The following is a 26,413-nucleotide window of genomic DNA, read 5'->3' as shown; positions in this document are numbered from 1 at the left end:
AATGGCCCTACATTTTCTGGCATTTTCCCCATCTCGCTAAAAATAAATTTTCCAGTCACCGAATTATTTCAAAATGAGGGAAAAATAAATAAATCAACGAATCAAAAGAATCTTTGATGCCTTACATAATACCTGGTTCAGTCTGAACTGGCTTTATTTTCAGTAAATTTGATTCCTTCAAAGCAACTAATTTTTTTCTTTGCCTCTGGACTCTCATTTGTTACCTTCTTAGCTAGCACATGACAATCCTGGTGGTGCAGCAGTTAAGTTCGCACGTTCCGCTTCTCAGAGGCCCGGCATTCGCCAGTTTGGATCCTGGGTGTGGACATGGCACTGCTTGGCAAGCCATGCTGTGGTAGGCGTCTCATATATAAAGTGGAAGAAGATGGGCATGGATGTTGGCTCAGGGCCAGTCTTCCTCAAGCAAAAAGAGGAGGATTGGCAGCAGTTAGCTCAGGGCTAATCTTGCACAAAAAATTAAATAAAATAAAATAAAAAATAAATAAAATAGATCATGAGAACCCAAATGTCTATATTGAAATGTCCACAGGACACTAGGCGCTAGTGGATCTGTCTCTAAACCAAGACATTATACTTGTTAGTTCAGATGTTTTCTCCTGGTGATGCTCCATTGAGATCACGTTCCTTCTATCTTCCATCTAGCACAAGTTAAAATAGATTTCTTGTTTTGAAATTACATTTGTTTGTTTTCATTTGGCAGTGCAGTTATTAGTGTTCATTTTATCAATTTAAATAAAGTCAGACAGTACTTGATAGCATGGTTAGACTTGATAGCCTGATAATTAAATCTTGCTGAAGAATCATGCCTATATAAATGTGGAAAACATTAATTATTGCCCCTTGAGTGATTTTCACTGAATACAACTTCTCGTTTCTCTTAATAATCTTTTTCCTTTCCCATTTCCTTTATTCTTGATTTTTTAAATGGCATATAAAGGCAGATTGTAATAACTTCAATTACACTACACATGTACTTAAAGATCTTTTCCAAAAAACTTGCTCCCCTCCCAATCTTCTACCATTTCCACTGTATTCGATCAATTATTGATGTAAATTATTTTAAAAATCTGCTATTTACAAGCAGACTGCTGTTTTGGACTATGTGAAATTGATTTTGGTGAAAGTCTTTTGTGAAAAGAAGACACTCAACATTCCATGTTGATGTCCATAGACAAAATTTATGGTCAGATCAATATCTTCTTCAGAGCACGCTCTGGGACAGCACCTGCACCCACACAGAAGAGTTGCGATTGTAGCTCTAAGCATTCTCTTTCAGAGCAGCAACACTGTTTAGAGAGCATGAGACTTGCCAAGGTTACTTACTAATTACCCCCCATAGCCACAGAAATCCTTAACAAAAAACAGCAAAAATAACAAATATCTAATTTTACGAAATGTAATTATATCAGCTGTACTAAATAGTTACCACACAGTTTCAAAACTGCCTAAACTCTTTCTTCTTGAACCCGAATCCCACTAGTCTGTCTATACCCTAGAAGAGAGATCATAATTTTGCCCTGGTCATTCTCATTCAGAAATTTTTATAGACCAGCACTTACTAAAATATCACTAACCATCTAGTTTATAATCTCAATATCAAAAATTCCACATTACATTGAAAGTGACTTAAAGGCTTCTCCAAATGCAGGAAATTGTGTATAAATCTCAGAGATCGGGTTTGCTCCATGACCCCCCTCTTTAGAATTCAGATGTCACTTGATTTTACACTTCTTTGCGGCACATTAGGTGATTTTTGGGTGACCAGGGATATGTCTCCACAATTCCATTTGATTGAATCATCTTGACGCAACATGTCCCTTTCATAGCCCTCATCACAACAGTGAGAGTCTATATCATATCCTCTTGCTACTTTGGGCCATTTGTTTATTTGATATAACATGCTCAGGGCTGGGCATGCAAGCAAGATGGCAGAAGTTCAACCCCCTTCTTTGGAGTTTGTGCAACCTGGAGGAAACCCTCTCGTCCTTTCGGCTCAAAAAGGGAAAGCAGAGGCTGCCCCCACTGCTCTCTATCAGTTTTGCTATTTCTGCCATATTTCCACATCCTGGCATTATTATACCTATCCCATCAGTTTAGTTGCTCAACAAAGTCCCGATGAGAGATGATCACCTTTCCACTTTGTGAAGGGAAATACTTGGCTATTCATAATGAAAGGAATGGATCTACCATCATCATTATCATTTCAAGCAAGGGGGGAGGAAAGGCAGAGGACAATAAATATTTCTTATTGTGTATTTGTTTAAGTCAAATTCCGTGAAAACTCATAAGGAAGAATGTGTTAAGGGTATATTGAGCAAAAACTGTAATCTGTCTTGCACTCCCCCTTAAGTAGCAGTTGTCTAGAGGTAAATATGCCCTGGTTAAAGGTCTTCTTATTTTACCAAATTAAGTAATGTCCTACACTCAGCCATGGAGTGCAGACCTTCACAATTGTACGTTATATGAATACTTTTGATCTTTCTTGCAGCTGATATTTAAGAATGATAAGATTTCAGGGTTTTATCTGAAGTTTGGCAGGGGTGAAGGATGTAAACATCAAATCGTCATTCTAAATATCACAGAATCTAAACATTCTTCACGATAAGAAATCTAGAGACATACCAGGACAAATATCTTTGAAACAAGGGCCCAGTTTGTAGTGATCAACTGACTGTTTCCTCATAATAGTCTGATTGTCACGGTATTTGGAGAGACTTGAACTGGAAAGAGAATGAAACACTGCAATGAGGGAAGGAGCCACACTGAACTACGTAAGCCTCTTCAAAATAAGCAACTTATGGTTAAGTAGGAAATCTTCATACTTGTGCTTTCAAAGATCTAACAGGTAAAGACGACACAAATAAATCTGACTTCAAAGATATCATTTCCCCTCTTTTTGCAGATGTGGTGGCATAGCGTACACTGTCTTCTGCAATATATAAAGATACATATTGGGGATAATGTCCAACAAATATATAAAACTCTTTCTCATGTTGCATAACATTATGTTATACTTTTGGTCTCTAAGTTCTTTAACTAAACCCCTATTGGGACACGTTTATGCTGTTTTCAATCTTCAGGTGTTATAAACAATGTTATAATGAATAGAGAATATAGTCTTGTGTTGCTTAACAATGAGGATATGTTCTGAGACATGCATTGCTAGGTGATTTTGTTGTTGTGCCAACAACAAAAAAAAGTATTATAGAGTCCACTTACACAAGCCGAGATGGTATAGCCTACTACACACTTAGGCTAGATGGCACTAACCTTACAGGAGCGCCGTCAGATATGTGGACTGTCAACTGAAATGTCATTGTGTGGCAGGTGACTGCATAAAAATTCCAAGAAGTAGAAGCTCTGATTAAAGAAATGCACAGTTATAATTTGAGTTGATTTTCCAAAATGTCCTACAAAGAAATAATACTAATTTATACTCCCACCAATGACATTTGAGAGTGACTTTTCTCCCACAAACTCAACAAAGAGGAGTGTTATCAAACTTCTTGATCCCTGCCAATCTGATAAGTTAAAACATGATATTTCAATGAAATTTTGATATGCATTTTCTTAAATTAAAGTGATATTGAGTGTCTTATCATATTTATAATATTTTCTGTGAATTCTTTATTAATATTCTTTGATGTGGTCATCTTTGGTGCTTATATTTTTTAATCTTTATTTACTTGAAGAAATGCTTTATGGATTGAGAAAACTGGCCTTTTTTCTGTGATATAAACTTCAAAATCTATTCTCCTATAGTCATTCATATTTACTTGCAATAGCTTTTGCTTTTCAGAATGTGTGTTGATGTAGTTTAAGATATTAATTTTTATGTCTTCTGGGATTTCATTAGTTATAAAGACTTTGCACATCATAATATTTAAAAGAATTAAAAAATAATTTTCTTACAGATTTTCTTAGTGCGTTCCTGGTTTTAGTTTTCACATTTATATTTGATTGATATGGTGTATATTCCAATATAAGATGAGAGCTATGGGTCCAACCACATTTACTCTTCCACAAGGCTACCCAATTCTCACAAAAACACTTATAGGAAAAAACAGTAATGTGGTTGTTTATAAAACTAGCTAGTTAAAACAATAAATTTTGCATATATAAAAAAGGCATATATTTTAAAAGAAAGATTCCCTTTACAACAGGAACCCCAAAATAAAGCATCTTCATATTAACAAGAACTAAGTGAATTCTATATAAAGATAGCTATATGTTCCTAAATCTATAAGAAGATGTGAGTAAATGGGAAAGTGTACCTTGTTCTGGACAAATAAACATTGAAAAGATACCAATTTCCACTTAACTAATACTAATAAATAAACATAATATCAAGATAATTAACTATAGGATATCTTTACAACTAGATAAATTTCTATGGAAAAATAAGCAAGCAAGTATAGCTAGAACAAAAATCTGAAAAAGAAGAGTGATAGAATAACCAAGATAACAAAGCATGCTGGAGCTATGCTGTGGAGCTGAAATAAACAAAACTGTAGCGTGGTCACATAACCTGACAGTTCAATGGAACAAACGCAGAAAGTAGAATTGCCCCAGAATCCCCTACAGGATTTTAAAATGAGAAAAGTGACTACTTGATTTGTGAGTAAAAACATGGACTACTCAATGTCAGGCTCCATTTCAGAGGCATATCATTTCAGAACTTTTGTATTAGTATATTTTTATGAATTTTAAAACTGATTTTTCTCTTCTGGTGAGTATCACTTCTATAGCTAATTTTGAGCTCCAACTAAGTACACTGCATTGTGTAGAAATTATCGGGGACCCAAGGAATTGGATAAACTATCTATTGAATGAAAACATCTGAGGTAGCCAAGAATTGCACAAATTCAGGAATTTAAAGATAAATTTACATGTTTAAATCCAATGCCATGAAAATATTACTGAACATGCTATTGTCAGAATCCCAAATTTCTTCATTTCACCAAATCCAATGGCTGTTTACATATAACTAGAATGGAATTTCTGGGTCATATGATAATATGTTTAATTTTTTGAGAAACCACTGTATTGTTTTCCATGGTAACTGCACTATTATACATTCCTACTAGCAATGCATAAGGGTTCCAATTTCTCCACATCCTTGTCAGCACTTGCTATTTTCTGGGTTTTGATAATAGCCATCATAAGGGGTATAAAGTAGTATCTCAGTGTGGTTTTGATTTGCATTTCTTTAATGATTAGTGATGTTGGCCATCTTTTCTTGTGCTTATTGGCTATTTGTATACCTCTGTGGAGAAATGGCTGTTTGTATCCTTTGCGCATTTTTTAATTGTGTTGTTCTTTTTTGTTCTTGTGTGCTAGGAGTTCTTTACTTTTCTGGAGATGAGTTCCTTATTAGATATATGATTTGCAAGTATTGTCTCCTATTCCGTGAGCTGCTTTTTTACTCTGTTGATAGTATCCTTTGATGCACAAAAGTTTTCAATTTTGATGAAGTCCAATTTATCTATTTTTTTCTTTTGTTACCTCTGCTATTGGTGTCATATCCAGTAATCATTGCCAAATCCAATGTCGTAGAGCTTTCCTCCTATATTTTCTTCTGAGTTTTATGGTTTTAGCTCTAAAGTTTAGGTCGTTAAGTATTGTAACATTTTGAATTTTTAATTTCTCATTATTTAATAATCTTTTAAATATCTTGTAGTGCTTCTTGCCATTAAAATTAATTGAATCTATTGTCAATAATGATACAACATCCCTCTTTAAGTTGTATTTGCTTGATAAATATTTTCCACTTTATTAATTTTAACTCTTCTGTGTTGCAATTTTTACATTTTTTACAAGAAAAACTAAAGTTATCTGGATTTTAGTCCATATTTTTGGTTTGCATTTTTTTTAAAGATTTTTTTTCCTGTTTCTCCCCAAAGCCCCCTAGTACATACTTGTATATTCTTTGTTGTGGGTCCTTCTAGTTGTGGCATGTGGGATGCTGCCTCAGCATGGTTTGATGAGCAGTGCCATGTCTGCGCCCAGGATTGAACCAATGAAACACCAGGCCGCCTGCAGCAGAGTGCACGGACTTAACCACTTGGCCACAGGACCAGCTCCTGGTTTGCATTTTTTATATTCAATCTATTAAATTCCTCTCATTTTCAGCAGGGATTTTTTTCTATATTGGTTTGAAATTACGCATTGTATTTCTACTTTCAATACTTACCTTTTAACCTCCATGCATCAATCATTCTATAACATTATCCAGAAATATTTATTGAGCTCTTAGCATTTGGTGGCACCTTTATAGGTGCTGAGTATGCAGTAGTAAATAAAGCAGAAACAAATATCAGTACAAAACAGACCATTTCTTAGAAAAAAAATGCAAAGATCATTTACTACGAGAGGGATAGGTGCTAAGGAGAGAAAAACAAGGCAGAAAATAGTGATATGACGTGTCAGTGGTGTGTGTGTATCTGCCATTGGTCCAGGGCCGGAGCAGCGCAGATCTAAGAAATGATCGGATTGTGGATACACTTTGATGGTAAAGCAGAGACAAGGCCAAGAGATTGAGAGCAGGTTGTGAGAAAAAGAGAAAAGATAATCCGGGTTTTAAGAATTATGGTCTGAGCAACTGTAAAAATAAAATTGTCATTAACTGATATAGGAAAGAATGCTAAGTTTGAGATGTCGATTAAATACTGAAATGGGCATGTCAAGTAAATACATGGCTATATGTTTCTGAGATTGAGGAGAGGAATCCAGGCTAGAAATACATATTTTTAGAAACATCAGTATATAGACTATTATTAAGAGTCATCATACTTGATAATATTACCAAGGGGATTAGTGTAGATAGGAAAGAGTAGAGATCCAAAAATTGAACCCTGGGGCCGTGCACTATTTAGACGTTGGAGAGATGAGGGGGCATATACAAAGAAAACTCAGGATGTATAGCAGGTAGAATGAAAAATAAATGAGTATGGAGTCTTAGTAGATGAGAAAGGAGACATTTAGGAGAGAGTGACTAACTCTGTCAAGTGTTCCCAATTCATAAAGTAAGATGTGGACTGGGAATTGTGTATTTGATTAAGAAATGCGGAGGTCATTGTCTTGGATGAGAGAAGTTTCAGAGAATGGTGAAGTTGACTGAATGATTTTAACGAATGTAAGAAAGTATGAGAAGGGGGAAATTGGAGACAATGGGTATACTCAATTATTCTAACTGAATTCATAAAGTTTAAAAGTTATCAATGTATCTATTCTCTTCCAAATGTAAGAACCTTAGAGTCTCTTAAACATTTAACCAATCATTCTTTCCACTGTCTATGCTCCACTTTCTTAATTGTTTAAATTAGTCCGTATATGACTGTGTACCTACTAGTTAATTATATTTATTTTCCTTTATGTTGCTTCTTGCTTTGCATTTCGTCTTCTAGAGTTCAATTGTCTATTTACTTAAGATACATTTTAAAAATAATTTTCAGGACAATTAAACATAAAATCTGTCATTCTTTCTTATTTGAAAACAACCCTATTTTATCTTCAATCCTAATAGATAATTTAAGATGGTGTAGAATTCTAAGTTGGCAATTATTTTCCTTGGTTATTTGAAATGTCATTTCATTAACTTCTTGCATTTGCAATTACTGTTTTGAAGTCAGCTATCATTCTAGTTGCCTATATTAATTTCTCCTTTCCTGAGGACTTCCGCAAATTTATCACAGGGTCTATGAGTAGACTTCTTGGGTTGAGGTGGGTTTTGCAATCTGAGGATTCTCACTTTCTTCAATCCTGGAAAAATATCACTCGTTATCCTTTAAAGTATTGCCTCTTTTCTCTTATCTATTCTTTCCCCTTCTGGAATTGCTATTCAGACAATGTTGACCCTAGCATTCTCTTTCATATATTCATATGGATACAAGGTAACCTTGTAATGTTTCTATTTTTATTTCTATTCAAGTTGTTATTTTTTTTCTATTTTATTTGGATCTCTTCAAATTTGTTATCTGTTTCGAGGGGTGTCTTACTCTTTTGTTCTGGCTTATGTTCCTTCTTTTATCTCATTTATTTTCACTGTATTTATGTTATGCTATTTCTGTTGGGTAAGAAATAGTTTAAGCTGCTTTTAAAAAGAGACTCACAATTACAGCTTTTCATATAACATAAAGCTGTATTTCCTTCTCACATAATAGGTCAGGCAGGGAGCGTAGGCAGCTGTATCCACAAGGTTGTCACAGATGACGCTGTTTTCTTCTTCTTGCTCTCTGCCACTGACTACCACGTTATTCTTGTTGGCATGTCTGGAGGGTCATTGCTGGCTCATCAGCACCGTGTCTTTGTTCTGGCTTATGGGAAGAGGTAAGAAAGTGCTGGAGAATAAGTACATTCCTTTCAAGGAAGTCATAGGGAAGATACACAAACACACCCATTCAAAACCATAGACACATTGCCAGAGCTATTTTCCCAACTAAAACTCATTGTGTGTGTGTGCTTGTGCATGCATGTATGCATGTGTGACTGTCATTAGAAAGGAGAAGGGAGAAAGAATGGGGAGGGAGGTGATTCCCAGAGCCGTAGTCTCTGCAGAATCTTCAATTATCTCAAGTTCCTAGTTTTTTTTGTTTTGTCTTTTTTCTGCATCAGCTTAATCTCCTTCATTGTATCATTCTCTCCTGTGACAATTATTTTTAGTGTGTTCTCATCTTTAACAAAAATTTTCCCCTTCTGTGGAGGTGTCTGGCACCCCCTGTTCTAGAAGTGTCTCTGAAGGTGGTAGGGTTTTGCTACTATTACGGGGCCCAGAGAAGCATCAGTATCACTCCAAACCTGCACACTTAGAGTATTGGGGCGTTGGGTGGATCCTGTCTCCTTCCCTGAGCTCCAGGAAGAGAAAAGATCATGTGCTGCTCTGCTGGACCAGTGAGCACAGCTTTTCTATCCCCTTGTTATGTGGATGAAGATACAATTAATTTTAAAAATAGGGACAATTATGCTTGGATAATAGGTGTAAATTGGAACCTGTCCTGGGAAAACCACTATATATGATCACCCTGGGGCCCTCTTAAAGCCCCAGATCTTTAAAAGTTCTCAGTTCCAACTCCTTACCTTGCATATACCCGAACCTTTCAAAATTGTATCTGAGGGACAGGTGTGGCCCCGAGGTCAGCAGTGCTCAGGGGTGAAGGCGGGGAGGGGCAGGAGGCCCTGTCCTCAAGCTTATTATATGCATTGTATTTGGCTAGTGTCAGGCTGCCTGGTTTTAAGAAAGCCAGACTCTGGATCGGACTCTGGGGAGTGCTCTGAGGGACACTTCTTTCCCACACACTCTGTGCCGCCTGGAATCCACACTTACATTTTTCTACTATCATGTTAATTGCATCAAATTATAAAACGCTGTAATATTTTCTTGTTGAACCTCCTAGGGCTTTTAATATCTCCAGAATATATTTTTCCATTTTCCAGAAGACTCAAAAGTACTATAAGCTCTAAAATTATCCACTAAAAGGATTCCGCAAGAGGGAGAAGATGAAGAGGACTCTGATGAAGAGTGATGGAAAGGAGACGAGCGAGCAGGAAGAGGAGACGCAGTACCACCCAGCGCAGGTGGAGATATGAAGACGTGGAAACAGCAGTGCAGCCTTTCCTGTGGGATGCTACCTTGAAGACGGGCCTAGACGTTGGGAGAAAATGAGAAAAGCAATTCCCGAAAAAGTCAAGCGACTGCCTACAAATCCCATGTGTCATATTTTCTTGATTCTAAGACCCAGTAATATAAGATGAACCATGGATTCAATCACAGCTTCTTAAGGAGAAAAGGAATCACTATATTAGATGGCTATAGCAAGTGTGAAATGCACCTGATTTCACAAATGCTACAAGGTGAGAGGCAGAGCGGAAGATGCATTCTACAGAGACGAACTCAGGCTGAACCGGCAAAACTATGGAAGAAAAGCAGAAGGGCAAAAACGGGAGCTACGCTGGATCTTCTCACCGGAGAAGATAAAGAAGCAGGAACAGAGTGATAAGGATTATCCTGAAAAAGAAAGTGTTTGAAAAATGTATTTGTACCTAGAAATGACGATGTAATTTTCAAAAGTCAGAACATAATTTAAGAAATTTTTTATAGAGGGAAAACCCTATAATTCAGAGATATTGAAATATAACTGTAGCATCTACATGTAAAATAGTTTAAAACAATGCAGCTTTATTAATTCCAGATATGTGCAATATAATACATTTTTAATAAAATATTGCATGTAATGTCTTCAGCACGTGGGCCAACCAAAAGTCCTACTTAGAAAAAACTATCATTTGTATCAATGAAAGGCAAGACAAAGAATTCCAATTACATATATTGGAAAATATACATGAAGAGATCTAATGCATTTTCAGGCCTGAAGATACAAAATCTGTTTGATTATACTTCTGAGCTATTTTTGAACAAGATAAGATGCTTTTGGTAATCCGAGTTTGATGTTGGTAGCGTGTGTTTGATGTGTAGTATACACCTTGGTATAATACTTAACTCAAAATTTTTGAAAATTAGGAAAAATTTAAAGAGTTTCTGCTCAGATATTTCAAGTATGAACCAGAAAGATCAGTTTTTGTTTCAATTTATGTAATTTGGGTTTAGACAACTCTCTTTTCCTTTAGACTCATGCGGTTTCACTTTCATCATGTCAGTCGGCTGAATGGGGTGCACCGAGCTCCTGCCTCGCTTTTTCTTACAGCCAATTCTGTGGCCCATGTAGAACATGGTGAAATATGTATTTTCTCCCAAACATTTTATTTATAAGGAAACATGATAAAAAGCACCATATTCCCTAACGCAAAAATACCAATGACTATATTACTTTAAAATTTGTCCTGAGGTGTGGAAATATGTGTTAATTTGTTGTAAATTATAGATTGCACTTTGAACTTTTGCCTGCAAAAAATTTCTTGTAATCTCTCTTGAATAAGAATAATTCCAGATAAAGTTTGATGGTACCCTCTTGACTTTTTAAAAGAAATAGTGATATAAAATATATGCATAGGCACTTTCTGTTCCACTTCCCCTGAGCCCTTGATTCCATTATCACATAGGCATTGTATTCACTCAACTTCTCTCCAAGGATATTTGGCTCACAAACTAACGGGGGTCCCAGCATTGTTCCTTTCCTTCCTGAAATAAGTGAGAGACGTTGATCCTGGAGACAACAATCGAGATAAGCAGCACTGGGTGGGGTGTGTTCATGCGTGTGTGCGTGTGTGTGTACGCATTTATGTTAGAGACGGGATCAATGTTGAGATTCATTGAGTGTTTCTAGGTCCCTACTTGGTGAGGTAGCTGTGCAGTTGGGTGTGGTGCATTGGCACTGCTGACTTTTTGAGCGTGAGCATATTTGGCCTTGCAGATTGAGACATTAGCCTGGGAATACGTAAGAGAGGCAGATAATAAGTGAGGATAGGTATGCAGCAACAGAGAAGGAACATGGAGAAGGTGGGAACCATAAGAGACAGGCTAGTTAAAAAGATAACGTCTCTCTGAGACAACGTGAGTGGCAAGTAATGGTATGTCAGAGGGAATTAGGGTATGACAGAGAAGTGCACAGAAGAATCAGGCTGCAGATGTCAGAAAGCCCATGTGCACAGGAAAAAGGTGAGAAGAAATAAGGTGAGAGCAGAAAAGAGGCATGTTTTATGGTAAAAGAAGAAGATAGGAACTAGAAGGGAAATCTAACTTCAGGAAATTCATTTTTATTATCATGACTTTTCAGATTAAAAAGAAGGACAAACAAAAAAAGATTTGTTTTTTGATGATAAGGGTAATTGATCTAAATTGCATGGGGAATTTTCGGAAACAAAATTTTAGAAGTGGTAAACACAATGACAGAAGTCATGTACAATGTTTTACTATCTCTAATCATTTCCAATCACCCTGCCTGATGGGAAGGTGTGATGGAAGCCAGAAAAACTGAATTTCTGTCCAGTATTTACACATAAAGGTGTAATGTTTGATTTTGGAAACACAGCATTCTGCCTTAGCCTTTCAGAGTGAAACAGATTTGCTGCCTTGTTTCACTGGCCAAGGAAATCAACGTCTATAAAAGCTGGTGCCCTTTGTCAGTGCTCCTCAAAATTGTGTCTTTACATCCACTCCAGCTCAACACACGTGCTCAACACAACTGTCCATGTGCTTTCTTTTCTCTGTTCTCCACTTTACCTTCCACTACTCCGGACCGAGGCCTGTGACTTATTCACTATTAGATCCTTGGAGCCTCGGAACTGATGAACGGAAGAGGGGAAACCCCATTAGGTCCTGGAGCTGAAGATTTTGCCTTGACTGTGAGACAGACCCTGCCCAGAGAGTGTGGGTCCACATCGGATTTCCTGCACACAAAATCATTGCTCCCGGATGTCTGTTCACATCTGCCCTGTAAACTGGTGGCTCTGAGGGGCGTTCGCTCTTTTGGACTAGTCCTCTGTTCACAGCACACTCAAATGTGGAAGGCTTCCCTTTCAGAATTTCAGAAATTGTGTTATAACATATTCAATCTGTAATTTTCCAGGACTTATAACTGAACTTGTTTACAATAAAAAATAAGTAAAGCTGAGAGTGAATCTAATTGAATTAGTGAGACATAAACTCCTCATCTTTCCACCATGATTTTTACATGTAGATAAAGGGAAATATATGCCATTGATTTATTAACTTGGAGCCACTATGAAATATTACATATTCACACATCCAAAAAGTTATTTTTTGACAGCATATTATGTGCCAGGTAATCTTCTAGGAGCTTTGGGTATACAGCAATGAAAGGCTAAGTTGCTCCTCTGTAGAGAAAATAAAAAGGTAGACATTTAGCAGACTATTATATTTTTGCTTAGATTGAGAGATACTGTTTGTAATGTCCTATAATTACAGACTTTAAAATTTATTTTCACTATGTATAGAATAAAAGAAAAAATTTCAAGTGCTTTCAACAATTTTTGCAAGTGGCATAGTACTTAAACTAACAGGATTTTCAGAGAACAAGGTCATGATTTTTAAATGACTTAAAAAAGGTTTAATTCAAGAGGTTTGGGAAGGTACCCAGGAGACAGGAAGCGAGGTCACTAGGCTACTTTGATGCCCGGGAAGCAATGAAAACATCAAGACCTTTTTCATTATATGGTCTCATATTTCAGGTTGAACCACTGCAAAAACAATTACAGATCACTAAGAAAGGAAAAAGGCAAGACAAGAAAAATAATTTGGTTATTGCTCTCAATTTTGCAGAGTAATTATCGTATTTAAAATATAGTATCCTCAGGCAATACTGCTAAAGCAAATCACTGCTAAAAGCATCTTTGGTATCACAAAATCGAATCTCAGCCCAGTTTTAAATTTATATGTAGTGCAGTGGCTGCACAATGGATTTCCCTGTGCTGTGTGGTGTAGTGATTGCCCGGGCTGTGCACTAAATAACGTGCTAATCGATTTCATCTGAATGCCACTACTTTTCTTCATTTTGTCAGTTTCCTGCTTGGTATTACTTCTTAAGCTTATTCTGGAATGCGGTCATGTCAGTAATATTTGATGGCACAAGGAGTTTATTTCATTATTTAAAAAAATATGTGTCCCTTTTAAAGGCAAACGTATTCTTCGGAAAATATTTGACTTTAGGACATTTCTCTTTTCCTTTCACCTCTTTCCTTTCTTCTTTCTTTTCTCTCTCTTTCTCCCTCCTTTTATCTTCTATCTCTCTGTCCTTCTTGGCTTCTTCCCTCTTCTTTTCTTTTTTTCCTTAGCATTTTCAATGCCATTCTTATTGATCACTCTATCTTGACTTTACCATCTCACTTGTGGTTTAGCTTTATTATCATACCCCTCAAAGATTTTCTGCTCTTACTTTGTCTACTGCTATATTACAATACACCTTTTCTATGTGTATACCTGGTAACTTTTCACTTTAATTTTTCACTCTGTTTACTACAACAAACAAAGCATCTTTGTGTGTGTGTGAGGAAGATTGGCCCTGAGCTAACATCTGTTGCTAATCTTCTTTTTGCTCAAGGAAGATGGTCACGAAACTAACATCTGTGCCAGTCTTCCTCTGTTTTACATGGGATGTCTCCACAGCATGGCTTGACAAGTGGTATGTAGGTCCATGCCCGGGATCCGAACCCGCAAACCTGGGGCTGCCGAAGAGGAGCACGCAAACCCAACCACTATGCCACCAGGCTGGCCCTTCAAAGCATCCTTTATGCCTCCACTATTCCCTGCAATAAATAAAATATTCAGTCGCAGAGAAAAGAACTAGCATGTGCAGGTGCAGACTTAGTTTCAGAAGCACGCATGTCATGAATATGATATAAGAATAAAGGCAATAGAAATAAATCATCTATTCTAGGATTTCTCCTCCTCTTCCATACATAGTAGAAAACAGTCAAGGGCAAGAAATTTTGAAAGGCATCAGAAGAAAGGAGAAAAATGGAAAGTAAGAAAAGAAGAGGAAACTCAAGGAAAGAAATATTGGAAATCTTCCTTTCAGATGTCTTCCTTCCCAGAACAATAACTGTCTTGTTGTTCTAAAGCCAAGTGCTTCTAACCACCCTGGGTTAAGGGACCATGGAGGACACACCCAACACCACATTTGGTCTTTGAGTTTTAAGATTAACTCTGTTGAAGAATTAAGCTCACGTTAGCAGGACAGGGGAAGGAGAAGAGAGGCCGGTAACTTGACTGGAAGAGAAGGAGTAGTCAGCCCCTCGGGGAAGATTCCTTAGAATGGACACTAGAGGACCAGACAATTCCAAGACTAGGATGAGCCTCCCATGATTCTGCCCTTGGTAGGAACTGAGACACTAGCACAAAGTGCCCCAAAGGCGGGGCCTCTCACACAGGGAGAGGATGTGTGCATGCACGCTGAAGCAGGTCCTAAAGCCCAATGACCGTGGGTACGTGGGTACGTCTGTGAGGGAGTAAGTGGAGAGCACAGAGTCCAACAGATGGAAAACATTCTCAAATGGCAGAAGCAATGCTGGTTAATACCAGCAACTGCTGTACCTAAATACTAAACCCTTCTAGTCTGAGTGAGATCCATATACCCTTCCCCAAAATGCCCCTATGCAGATTCCTAGGACCCATGAATATGTACGTGGCACAGGGGAGTTAAGGTTGCAGATAGAATTAAAGGTTATTAATCAGTTGAATTTATAATAAGGAGATTATCCTGGATTATCCAGCTGGGCCCAGTGTAATCACAAGGCTTCTTAAAAGTAGAAGACAGAAGAGGTCAGGGTGATGGGATGTGAAAAAGAACTCAACCTGCCATTGATTTTGAAAATGGAAGAAAACGTTTATGAGCCAAAGACTGCCAGCAGCCTCCAGAAGCTGGAAAAGGCAAGGAAACGGACCCTCCCAACAGCCTCCAGAAAGGAGAGCAGCCCTGTCAGCAACCTGATTTTAGACCCATAAACCTGCATGGGACATCTGACCTACAAAACGGTGAGATGACATTTTATTTCTTGTTTTAAATGACTAAGTTTGTGGTAAATTATTACAGCAGAAATAGAAAACTAACACCTCAAAATGGAAAAGAGAATGCTGACAATTTACTGTTAGCCTTCACCATCCAATTTAATTTGACTCATAAAAATAAGAGAAGTAGTATTACACGTGTGTAAGCATCATGGAGCAAAACTCACACCTGTTTTACAAATTCTCGTCAAAAAGAGGCAGCCACATGTAAAAGCCTCACTTAATGTAAGGTCATATGAATACACCGCCTTAGGACCATCAACTCAGATGTTTAGGTTAAAGGTGTGTGTGGATCTAACAGAGAGAAAAAAATTGTCGACAGCAAATGAAAGGCTGCATGCGTATGATGTGTCCTGGAGGGAGCTGCACTGGCAGGTTAAACCTCCCGAAGCCGAGGCCGCGTGTAATGGAGCCCAGGAGAGCGCTCAGCCTGACTCAGCTCACCAGGTCCGTGGCAGGACTGACCCCAGTCAATTCTGCAAGCAAGCCCTGGGGAGCCATTGGATCGTTCAACCATCGACTGCAGAGAGCTGAGCAATATCCCGTAAATGCCAGATAATGAGGAGATTTTGTTCTAGAGGGTGCCTATTACATGGACAAGAACTACAGAAATCCTGTGTTTATATTGGAGGTCAAATTCTCAGCAAGTAAAGCTTTTAGTTACCACCTTCCTAAGCGTGAAAAAAGGGAAATACTCTGCACTTCCTGCAATACATTTTTCCCTCTTGTCAGGTTTCTGCCTGAAATACAGCTGAGTGGCTGACATTAAACCACATCCAGGTGCTAATACTGGCAGAGGGCTAAAGGTAATAAAGAAAGTTCCACCTGGAGCAGAGCCGCGGGGCAGCAGATGGAGAATGATTCCATGCAGCTCCTGGCACAGGCCCCTTTATATACAGCACAGCACAGCACATCCCAGAGGGATGAGCCAGAAGAGTGAGAAATATTTGCTTAGGTCCAAATGTACTTGCCCATAAACTGATGCTTAATAAGAAAAAAAAAATTCTGTGATGGGAGAAAAAGTCTGTGATATAATTCTATCACATACATGATGGAAAATTTATAATGCACTATACACAGTTTTCCTCTTATTTCATTTTTCTATGAAAAATGTTTTAACATTTACCTTACCGAAATCCATTTGATGTTTCACTTTAATCAAACTTGGTGGCTGATGGAGTCACATCCTTAAGGGCTGCAAAGGGCCACTCCATGTCAAGAGTTTCACTCTGCTGATCCTCTCCAGCAAGACACAGTTGAACTACTTTTTCAAAAATAGAAAAAGAGGGTCATAGTAATGTTTTTCTTTGCAAGGGGGAAATAGAAGTATTCCTCCCCTGGGGAAAACTCATATTGCTAATCCCCCTCACATAAGAACACATATCCTTTATTCTTTGAAGTTAACACTAGATAATGGCTTAAGTTTAGATATTCATTCTATACCATTTATGAGTCCACATGGGGCCCTGAAGACCAATTCCAATTTCATGTGAGGAAGATGTAACCTTGCAGACTCTGTTAGCTCAGCAGCCTTTCTAAGTGGCCCCAGGGGTTCACCAATCTATGCACTCTTCATATCAAAGCTCGTGTCAACATAACAGTTATTACTCTGTACCAATGGGGGTAATTCCTTCTTATCTGAAAATTTTGTTTCGGGTGACTAGGAAATGAAAAATTTGTTGACACATTCACAGGGAAGGTATATGATAGAATTCCCTCAAAATAAGATTACAATTTAGAGATACATTATTTAATGAGGAAGGGTTAGCCTTCAAGATGCAGTGGAATTAAACATCTATTAGTAATCATTTTTCACTAGTGCAATTAGACAAACATGAAATCTGTAACCTGCTGAAAATAAAATATATAAACAGTTATACTGCAATGCCCAACACCAGTGAATTATTGCAGAAAGCAACTCACAACATGAAAGAAAATATATCATTTCATAGGAAATTGATCTTTAGCTAATGATGCAACCAAAGGCCAGGCTATCTTTGTATGCACATATGTAAGCAATCATTCTCTTCGATACTTTTTTTCATTAATCAATGTTAGTAGAAAACATTATTGCGTTTCAGTTTATTTTCCTAATCTATCTAAGTTTTAGCCAAACTTAGCACAAAAATAAATAAAACCTAATTATTTAATATTAAAATGATACATGTATCAATGGATAAAAACACAGATATGTAGATTGCTAAGGAAAATGATCCAATGGAATTATTTGTTCCTTTTGTCTACAGAGAGCTTGCATGAAATAAAGATGGGAAAAAGGCCTACCAAATATATAGTTTTAAAGGCTTTATATGTTTGGAGCAGTTTTAGGTTCACAGCAAATTTGAGAGGAAGGCAAATATTTTGATGATAATGATGAGTATATGAAAAAGCAAACAAATAAATAAGCGCACACAATAATGCCTTCTCGACTATGGCTTCCCACGTTTCAGAAAATCAAATCTACTTGGACTCATTAATATACGACTTGTGGCACACAAAATAGTTTTAGTTTCAATATATGAAAACAAGCTGAGTCACTGCATTGATTTACTGTGGATCTAATGTAGCCTATTGGAAAGTTTTTGTGTGTGTATGTGTATGGTGGATTTGTTTCCCCTATCACACAAACATCAGGAAGAAACATGGTTAGAAGGAGCCCTAGTGCTCACACTTAGGAGAGAACACTGGAGTCAACACAGACACACTCTGTGTGGAAAGGCCTTGCTTCTCTAGACAGGAACCTGAACCAGGAGAGCTCACGACCCTATGGTCATGGGTGAGGGGGAAGGGGTGCATTCATCACAAGGTCTTCATCAGCAGCTGGAGCTCTGGAGGCCTCTTTCTATGATTTCTAATCACCTGCCCTGCCCAGCTTTTACTCCAAGATCCGAGAGATGAAGAATGGACTTTCAACCCATCTGGGTGTTAGTGCTAGAGCCTTACACTAAATTACGAAATGTGGCATTATTTGCACTCCAAGGGCAAAGGATCAAGCAATTCTTGCCTCCTAACCTTACTTGTGCTTCTTAATTCCCTTCTGGAGAGCCCCAGCAAGAGTCCTGCCAGAGGCTGTCCAGCACGTCATTCGTCATCTTCTTCTTTTTATATAAAAAAATTTCTCCCCTTTACCCACTTTCGTGACAGGCAGAACTTTTAGAGGAATTTTATGAAAGACTCTTAGCTAAAACGTCATTCATGCTTTTTTATCACTTTACTAGTTTGGAGATAGGAAAGCAGGGTCTCTGTCAATGAAAGGAATGACGTACTTGGCGTGTTTTTAAAAATATACAGAGATCTCTCTATCTATCCAGCCAGCTCCTGGGGTCTAGGAGGGACTCGTGGTTTGCAGACAAGGAGATAAAGAGAAACTCACATTTGGAGAAAACACGATCTGGACAAGAACTAGAAAAGGCACTGCCTCCTCACATCCTGTCTTCCGCTCTGTGACTCTTAATTTTGTGTGTCAGCTGGACTAGGCTGAGGGATGCCCAGAGAGCCGAGAAAGCATTTCCGGGTTTGTCTGTGAGAATATCTCTGGAAAAAATGAACATTTACATTTGTAGACTGAGCAAAGAAGATCACTTTCACCTATGCGAGTGGGCGTCATCCTCTCCACAGAGGGCCTGAATAAAACAAACAGCTGCAGGAAGGGCAAATTCACTCTCTCCCTTTGAGTTGAGTCATCCATTTTCTCCTGACCTGGGACATTGGCACCCCTGGTTCTTGGACCTTCTGATATAGACCAGGATTGACACCATTGGTGCCCCATTCGTGGGCCTTTACACTTGGACTCACACCTTTGGCTTCCCTAGATCTTAGGCCTTCGGAATCAGGCTGAATTACACCACCAGCTTTCCTGGTCTGCAGATCACAGACAGAAGGTTGTGAAACCTCTTGACCTCTATAATTGCAGGAGCCAATTCTTATTTTATGTCTATAGATAGATAAGTAGATATGTTACATCTCTCTCTATATATGTATCTCCTGTAGCCTATATCCTGTTGTTTCTGTTTCTCTGAAGAGCCCTGACTAGTACACCCTTAATGTGACTTTATTTTGTTCTTCTCCACCCCCACTTATTTACAGGCAAAAACAGAGAGCTCTGCCGAGGGAGCAGGGGAATTTGGTACCACCTGGGAATTTTTTGCAAGGTAGAATAATTCATCCCACCAGCTAAAATTGATAAAATATACATTCTCTGATATTTTTGAAGTTTAATGATCTTTGATAAGAACGTGTTTTTCCCTTGTCATACATATATATATACAAACACGTACACACACACACACACACACACACAGAGGACATAAAATGTAGGCAGTTTGACATACTAATGTTAGATTTAAAATATTATATTAGATGCTAGAAAGCGTTATGCATTCATGTCATCATCCTGATTTCTTTATTGGCGGTGCTACACTTCATGGAATATTAAAAATAAGAAGATACTTGTAAAGACAAAAATTTTGTGAAATGACAGTTGGATTGTTCACTGTGGGGTCTAGGTTGTTTGTGATATGATGGAAGGAGATTGGGAAGAGATGGGAGATGGTGCAATGACGGCCGAGCATTCATTCTTAAAAAGTGAGTTAAAAGTTTCTTCTTTGAAACAAGTTTAAATGTGGTATATTTTTGATTCATCCAGCAGATAAAACAAAAGTTTCTACAATTTTTATTTATTTATTTATTTTGTGAAGAAGATTCATACTAAGCTAACCTCCATTGCCAATCTTCCTCTTTTATTGATTTTTTTTTTGTTTTTGCTTGAGGAAGATTCGCCCTGAGCTAACATCTGTGCCAATCTTCCTCTACTTTCTCTGTGGGATGACTCCACAGCATGGCTAATGAGTGGAGCAGGTCCACACCTGGGATCCAAACCCATGAACCCAGGCATCCAAAGCAGAGTGCATGAACTTTAACCACCCAGCCACAGGGCCAGCCCCACGTACCACTTTTTCAGATTCCTCACCCAGGCCAAATGGAGCTTCTCTGCATCCCTCCAGCACTCTAAATGGATGGTGTTCTGGTTCTGATTAGCGGTACTCGCTGTTCGTTCTTTAACAATGTGTTATGATCAAATAAAACACTTTCCATATTAATAAACAATATATTGTTGAGAATGAAAGCCTCCAGATGCTGTAGACTTCTCCTTGAGGGATACAGTAACAAAAATAATGCCTATTTCCACAAGTGATTTGGCTGAAGAAGAATGACACAACAACGAGCCAGGTCAATTTACATCCTCCAATATTGTCAGTGATGACGGTCATTAGACGATGGAGGTGGGTCCTGGATTGTAGCCACAGAAGGGGTCCAAGATCTCTTCTTCTGAGTTAAAACACATCTTCCTTTTTTTTCCCTTTCAATACTATTTTTATTCAAAATGAATATAGGCCTGGATATACTGAAGTTTTAGAAACATAAATGAAGAGAAACATGTTGAACTCAGCTGAAGGATACAGCTTGCAGTATTGTAGACGATGAATGTCGGCGGGCGGGTGGGAGAGAAATGCAGGGATTGGAGGAGATATAAGTAATGCCTCTACCACACTCCTGAGATTCTCTAAGGAGAGGAAGCTGCCTTAGTGTAACAATACTGACTCAGGTCCCTCCTTTCACCTGCAGCACAGCAGGAAAAATAAAACGGCTCATGTTGTTGGTGAGTTTAAAAGGAAAGGAAGGGCATCCATTGGCTAGACACTTTCTCATCGCTCTCAGTAGTGGGGTCACCCACATGGAACATGCTTCTGCTCTTCTCCTCCGGATTAGGCTCTGTCCTTAAAAGGAGATGCCTGTACCAGTCTGACCCTGGAGGAAGTGCAAGTCTCAACCGAGGACTCAGTATGGGGAAACCAGTTGCTAATATCTGGTTTGTCTTTAACACGCATTTTTTGTCGTTATGTTTCAACTAGTTGAGCACTTGAATGCGGGAGAGTAGTGCTCTGAATTGAGCCTCTCACACCCCAGCAAGCGGCGTACGGCTGCCAACTTTGAGAAACGCTGTGTATAGGGAGGTGAACAAGGAGGAGCAAAATGAAGATTGTAGAGAGATTATTGTTGGGATTAGGGCACGTGTGTGGTGCCTAGAGCTTTTTATTTGGGCACGCCATTTTCAACTTGCTGTTTGAAGACGCCTGTTTTGAGCCATGAGACTGTTTTTCACAATTGTATAAATGTAGAGTTGTTACAATTTGGCTTTTACACGTTAGCCTGGGCAGGAGGTATGAAGCCTTAGGCTTCTTCATGTTTTTTTGCAGCTTTATCCCCAAATGAGTGGCTATTTCTAGGGTCATCAAGAGTTTCTTCATATGTAGGCTGAACATGTCAGACCCGAAATAAATGGCCGTGGGTCTCAGCAACTGGAGAGACCTATAGACTTCCACAGAGGCAAAAGCGTACAGGCTGTTTGAATGTGGGTAGGGGTTGGTTCAATCAAATCTGAAGAGCAAGTGTGACCTCAACAAGTGCCACCCCAGGAGGCTTGGCAATTTACTGGCATCTAGGCGGGCCTCAGCTGAGGGGTGGCCTTTAGCAGGTCAAATAGCTTCAGGGTACAGACGACTGGTGCTTGATCATAAATGAATTACACAGTTACAGCTTTTCCTGTTGCAGTTATAAGGAACAGAATCTTCTGCATAGAAGCCTTTCATATACTGGGAGCTAAACATACTTGCTGCTTTAAAACTTTAAGGCACCTAAGTTCGGAGTGCACTATAGAATACCTAAGAGATCCTAGCTTTTAATGGTTAATATCATGCCTTGCTAAGCATTTATAGATTGGTTATCTCCAAAATCCATTCTCCATTTAAGCCATGCAGGATTTTTGAACATGTAGCTTACCTACATGCTCAAAAGTCAAAAGAAATTCAATTCAAAGAATTGAACAGCAAGTTCCAGGGCCACACAGGTATTTTAAATGAGTACAGCAATTTCTTGTTCCCTAAGAAAAACCATAAACGTAATTCCTGAAATTAATAATCTAAAAGAAAAGAACGAAGGGGAAGCCCATGAAAGGAGAATATGGAAGTCTCTTAATATATTGAGTCTAGATCTCAATTCAATGCTCGTTGAGATTTCTCCCCTCATGAAACTGAAAGTAGATAAGATTCATTGTCAGTAGTAACTATTTTGTGCAGATCCCCTGAGACAAAATCTAGGATGTTATGTTAGTGGTCAGTAAGAAAAGGAAAAGTAAAATAGAAAATCATTTTGTAAATGTTACTAGCTTTATATATGTCATGGAAGGTAAAGGACAAAATTAAGAAATGTATTAAACTGCTATTCAGGAAGTCTTTCTGAAATGCATGAATGAACTGTAGAAAGAAATAAAATATGACACATATACCACACTGCTGCCAAAAGAGAAGTAACTAATAGAAATGCAGCTTTTTGCATTTCATAAAATAAAGAAGTGTTTTAAATACTGCTATGATATAATGAAAGTGGACAAAAGAAAAGTATACAGGAGTGTGAATAGTAGCCCAATATATCAATTGCTCGTATATTTAAGAAATATCTTTGGGGCAGTGCACAAGAAATTGATAACCTAGACAAGGAAAATGAATGCCTGAAGGAAAAGGAAGGGAATGAGTCTTTTCACTGTGTATACTTTTGTACCCTTTGCTTTACATAAGAATGTTTATTGAAAATAAATAAATACCCTAAAGAACCCATGCAAAAATCTGTTAGAATTAATAAACAAACTTAGCAAATTTGCGAGATCCAAAATCAACACCCAAAAGACGGTTGCATTTTCATACGCTAACAATGAATAATTTGAAAAGGAAATTAAGAAATCTATTCCACTTCCAATAATATCAAGAAGGATAAAATATTTAGGAATAAACTGAGCTAAGGAGGTAAAATACACATGTACTGAAAACTAAAAATATTGCTGAGAGAAATTAAAGAACATGCAAATAAATGAAGATATCCTGTGTTCATACATTGGAAGATTAATATTGTTAAGATCTAAGTACTATTCAAAGTAATCTACAGATTCGATTCAATCTCTACCAAAGTTCCAATGATGTTTTTTAAAGAAATAGAAAAATACATCCTAAAATGTATTTGGAATATCAAGAGAATCTGAGTAGCCAAAACAATCTTGAAAGAGAGTAACAAAGTTTAAGGACTCACACTTTCTGATTTCAAAACTTGCTACAAAGAGACATTAATCAAAACAGTGTGGTACTGGCATAAAGATGCACAGCCCAAACGAGTGCAATAGAGATCCCAGAAATAAAAGCTTGTGTATTGTGTATATGTGTATTTTGACAAGAGTGTTAAGATCATTCAATGGGGAAAGGACAGTCTTTTCAAAAAGCAATGTCAGGAAAATTGGATAGCCACATGCAGAAAAATGCAGTGGATCCTTTACCTATCACCATCTATGAAAATTAACTCAAAATAGATCAAATACCTAAACATAAGAGCTAAAACTATAAAACTCTTAGAAAAAACAGCGGAAAAGCTTCATGACATTGAGTTTGGCAATAACTTCTTAGATATGGCACCAAAAGGACAGGCAACAAAAGAAAAAAATAGATAAATTGGGCTTCGTCAAAACTGGAAACTTCTATGCATCAAAGAACACTAACAACAGAGTGAAAAGGCAGCCTAGGATAAAATACTTCACATCACACATCTGAAAAAGAAGTAGTATCCAACATATATAAAGAAATCCCAAAACTCAACCTCAAAAATACAAACAACTCAATTAGTAAATTGGTAAGGAACTTGAATAGATATTCCACCAAAAACAGTGGCCAATAAGCAGAAGAGAAGAAGCTCAAGATCACTAATCATTAGGGAAATACAAGTCAAAACCAAAACAAGATACCACTTCACACCCATTAGGATGGCTATTATCACAAAAAGGGAAAACATCAAAGGTTGGCAAGGATATGGAGAAATATGAACCCTTGTGTATTTCTAGTGGGATTGTGAAATGGTACAGTTGCTGTGGAAAATAGTATGGAAAATAATACTCAAAAAATTAAGCATAGAATTACCACATGATCCAGCAATTCTGCTTTTATATGCACAATAGAATTGAAATCAGAAACTCGAACAGATATTTGTACATCCATGTTCGTAGCAGTATTTATTCACAATAGCCAAAAGATGGAAACAACTGAAGTGTCCATTGATGGATGAATGGATAAACAAAATGTGGTATTTACAGATGATGAAATATTGTTCAACCGTAAAAAGGAAGGAAATTCTGACGTGCTGCAACATGGATGAATCTTAAAACATTATGCTAAGTGAAATAATCCAATCGCAAAAGGGCAAATATTGTATGATTTCACTTATCGAGGGACTTAGAAGAGTCAAATTTATAGAGAAAGAAAGTTGAAACCATACAGTTATGGTTACCAGGGGATTTTGGAAGGTAAGAATGGGTAGTCATTGCTTAATGGGTATAGAGGTTCACTTAGGATGTTAAAAGTTCTGGAGATGAATAGTGATGATGGTTACTCAACAATGCATACTTAAAAATGGTTAAAATGCTAAAATTTATGCTATTTTGCCACAAAATAAACAAATAATAAATAAAATTTACATTTAAGAAAGGAAAAAAATCTATGAAGCCTTCTCAATACTGGGGTTTTTTTTTTTTTTGGTTTGTTTGTTTGTTTTTGCTGAGGAAGATTCACTCTAAACTAACATCTGTGCCGGTCTTCCTCTATTTTGCGTGTGGGTTGCCACCACAGCATGGCTGCTGATGAGTGGTGTAGGTCCGTGCCTGGGAACCGAATCCAGGCCACTGAAGTGGAGTGTGCTGAATCAAGCCCCATGCCATGGGGCTGGCCCCCTAAATCCTCTGTTTTTAATACCCAATCCAACTTCTTTCTTCTGAGGTAACTACTGATAACCTTTTCTTGGATGATTTTTCAGACATCTTTTCTGTGTGTCTATTTCTGTGTGTATTTAAGAGACAATGAGTGACAATTATCGAATTCCAAAGAGTGAATCTCCCTCCCTGAGTAAGGGAGGACATCAAAATCAGCCCTTCAAATATCCATTCTCAACACCAAAGTCCAGTCTACACGAGAAGTTCATTGAGGAGAGTCTCAGGATCCTGGAGAGTGCTGTGATGTCTCCTATAAAATGACCTTAAACAAATGGGTATTTGCAGGAGGACAGTGTGGGGAAATATAGTTTAAAACAAAATTTCCTCCAAATTCAGCCAACCTCTCCAGAGAGGTAGAAGACAAAGAACACAATTCTGTATTGAATATGCGTTAAACCAGACCGTCATGAGCATCACAGGCATCTGCCAAGAGATGGCAAAGGCAGGCTTTTCCCATAGAGGGTAGTTCTGCAACTTGGAGCTCCACACCCTGAGGAAGTTAGGCTTCTACTTTCTCACAGCAACTGGAAGATACAGCACTGTCTCCTTTGATGTTTACATTTAAAAGAGATGGTAACCCGGTCCTTGAGAAGGGCATCCCCAGGTCATAAAGCTGGCGAGAGGCTTATTTACATTTTTAAAAGTTTTACGCACATTTCAAAGATTGAGATAAAGAACTTACAATTGCACCTTTTCTAAAGTAAATGCTCTAAAAAGGGGGAGGGGGAAATCTTGTCCATTACTTTGCCTTATTTTCAACTGGCTGAAAAGGCCTTTTAGTTTTAATTTGTATTTACCCTTACAGCTGGCATCAGAATCTGAGGGCGAACTCTTACCGAATCTCAAAAATTGGTAGGCCAGCACCATACTGGTCTGGAAGCAGAGCACCAGAGATTTCTTGACTTTCGTATCTTGAGAGACAAGGTGCTGGACTCTCACTTAGAAAAATCCAAAGGCAGGAGGGTGGAGAGAGTAATCTTCAATGACAATGTAAAAACATACAGGGCTATAGTGGTATAATGCATGTTTTCACGTGGATGCCGTTGTGAAATGCT

General features: G+C 38.0%; 1 pseudogene; it reads left to right on the top strand.

The window, feature by feature from the left end:
- Positions 1-8,287: 8,287 nt before the first annotated feature.
- On the top strand, positions 8,288-10,013 carry LOC124236475 (mitochondrial transcription rescue factor 1-like; annotated as a pseudogene).
- The last annotated feature ends 16,400 nt before the right edge of the window (positions 10,014-26,413 follow it).

The sequence above is a fragment of the Equus quagga genome, chromosome 2 (assembly GCF_021613505.1).
Source record: "Equus quagga isolate Etosha38 chromosome 2, UCLA_HA_Equagga_1.0, whole genome shotgun sequence".
Lineage (NCBI taxonomy): Eukaryota > Metazoa > Chordata > Mammalia > Perissodactyla > Equidae > Equus > Equus quagga.
The sequence above is the reverse complement of the archived record's forward strand: the minus strand, read 5'-3'. Positions and strand labels throughout refer to the sequence as shown.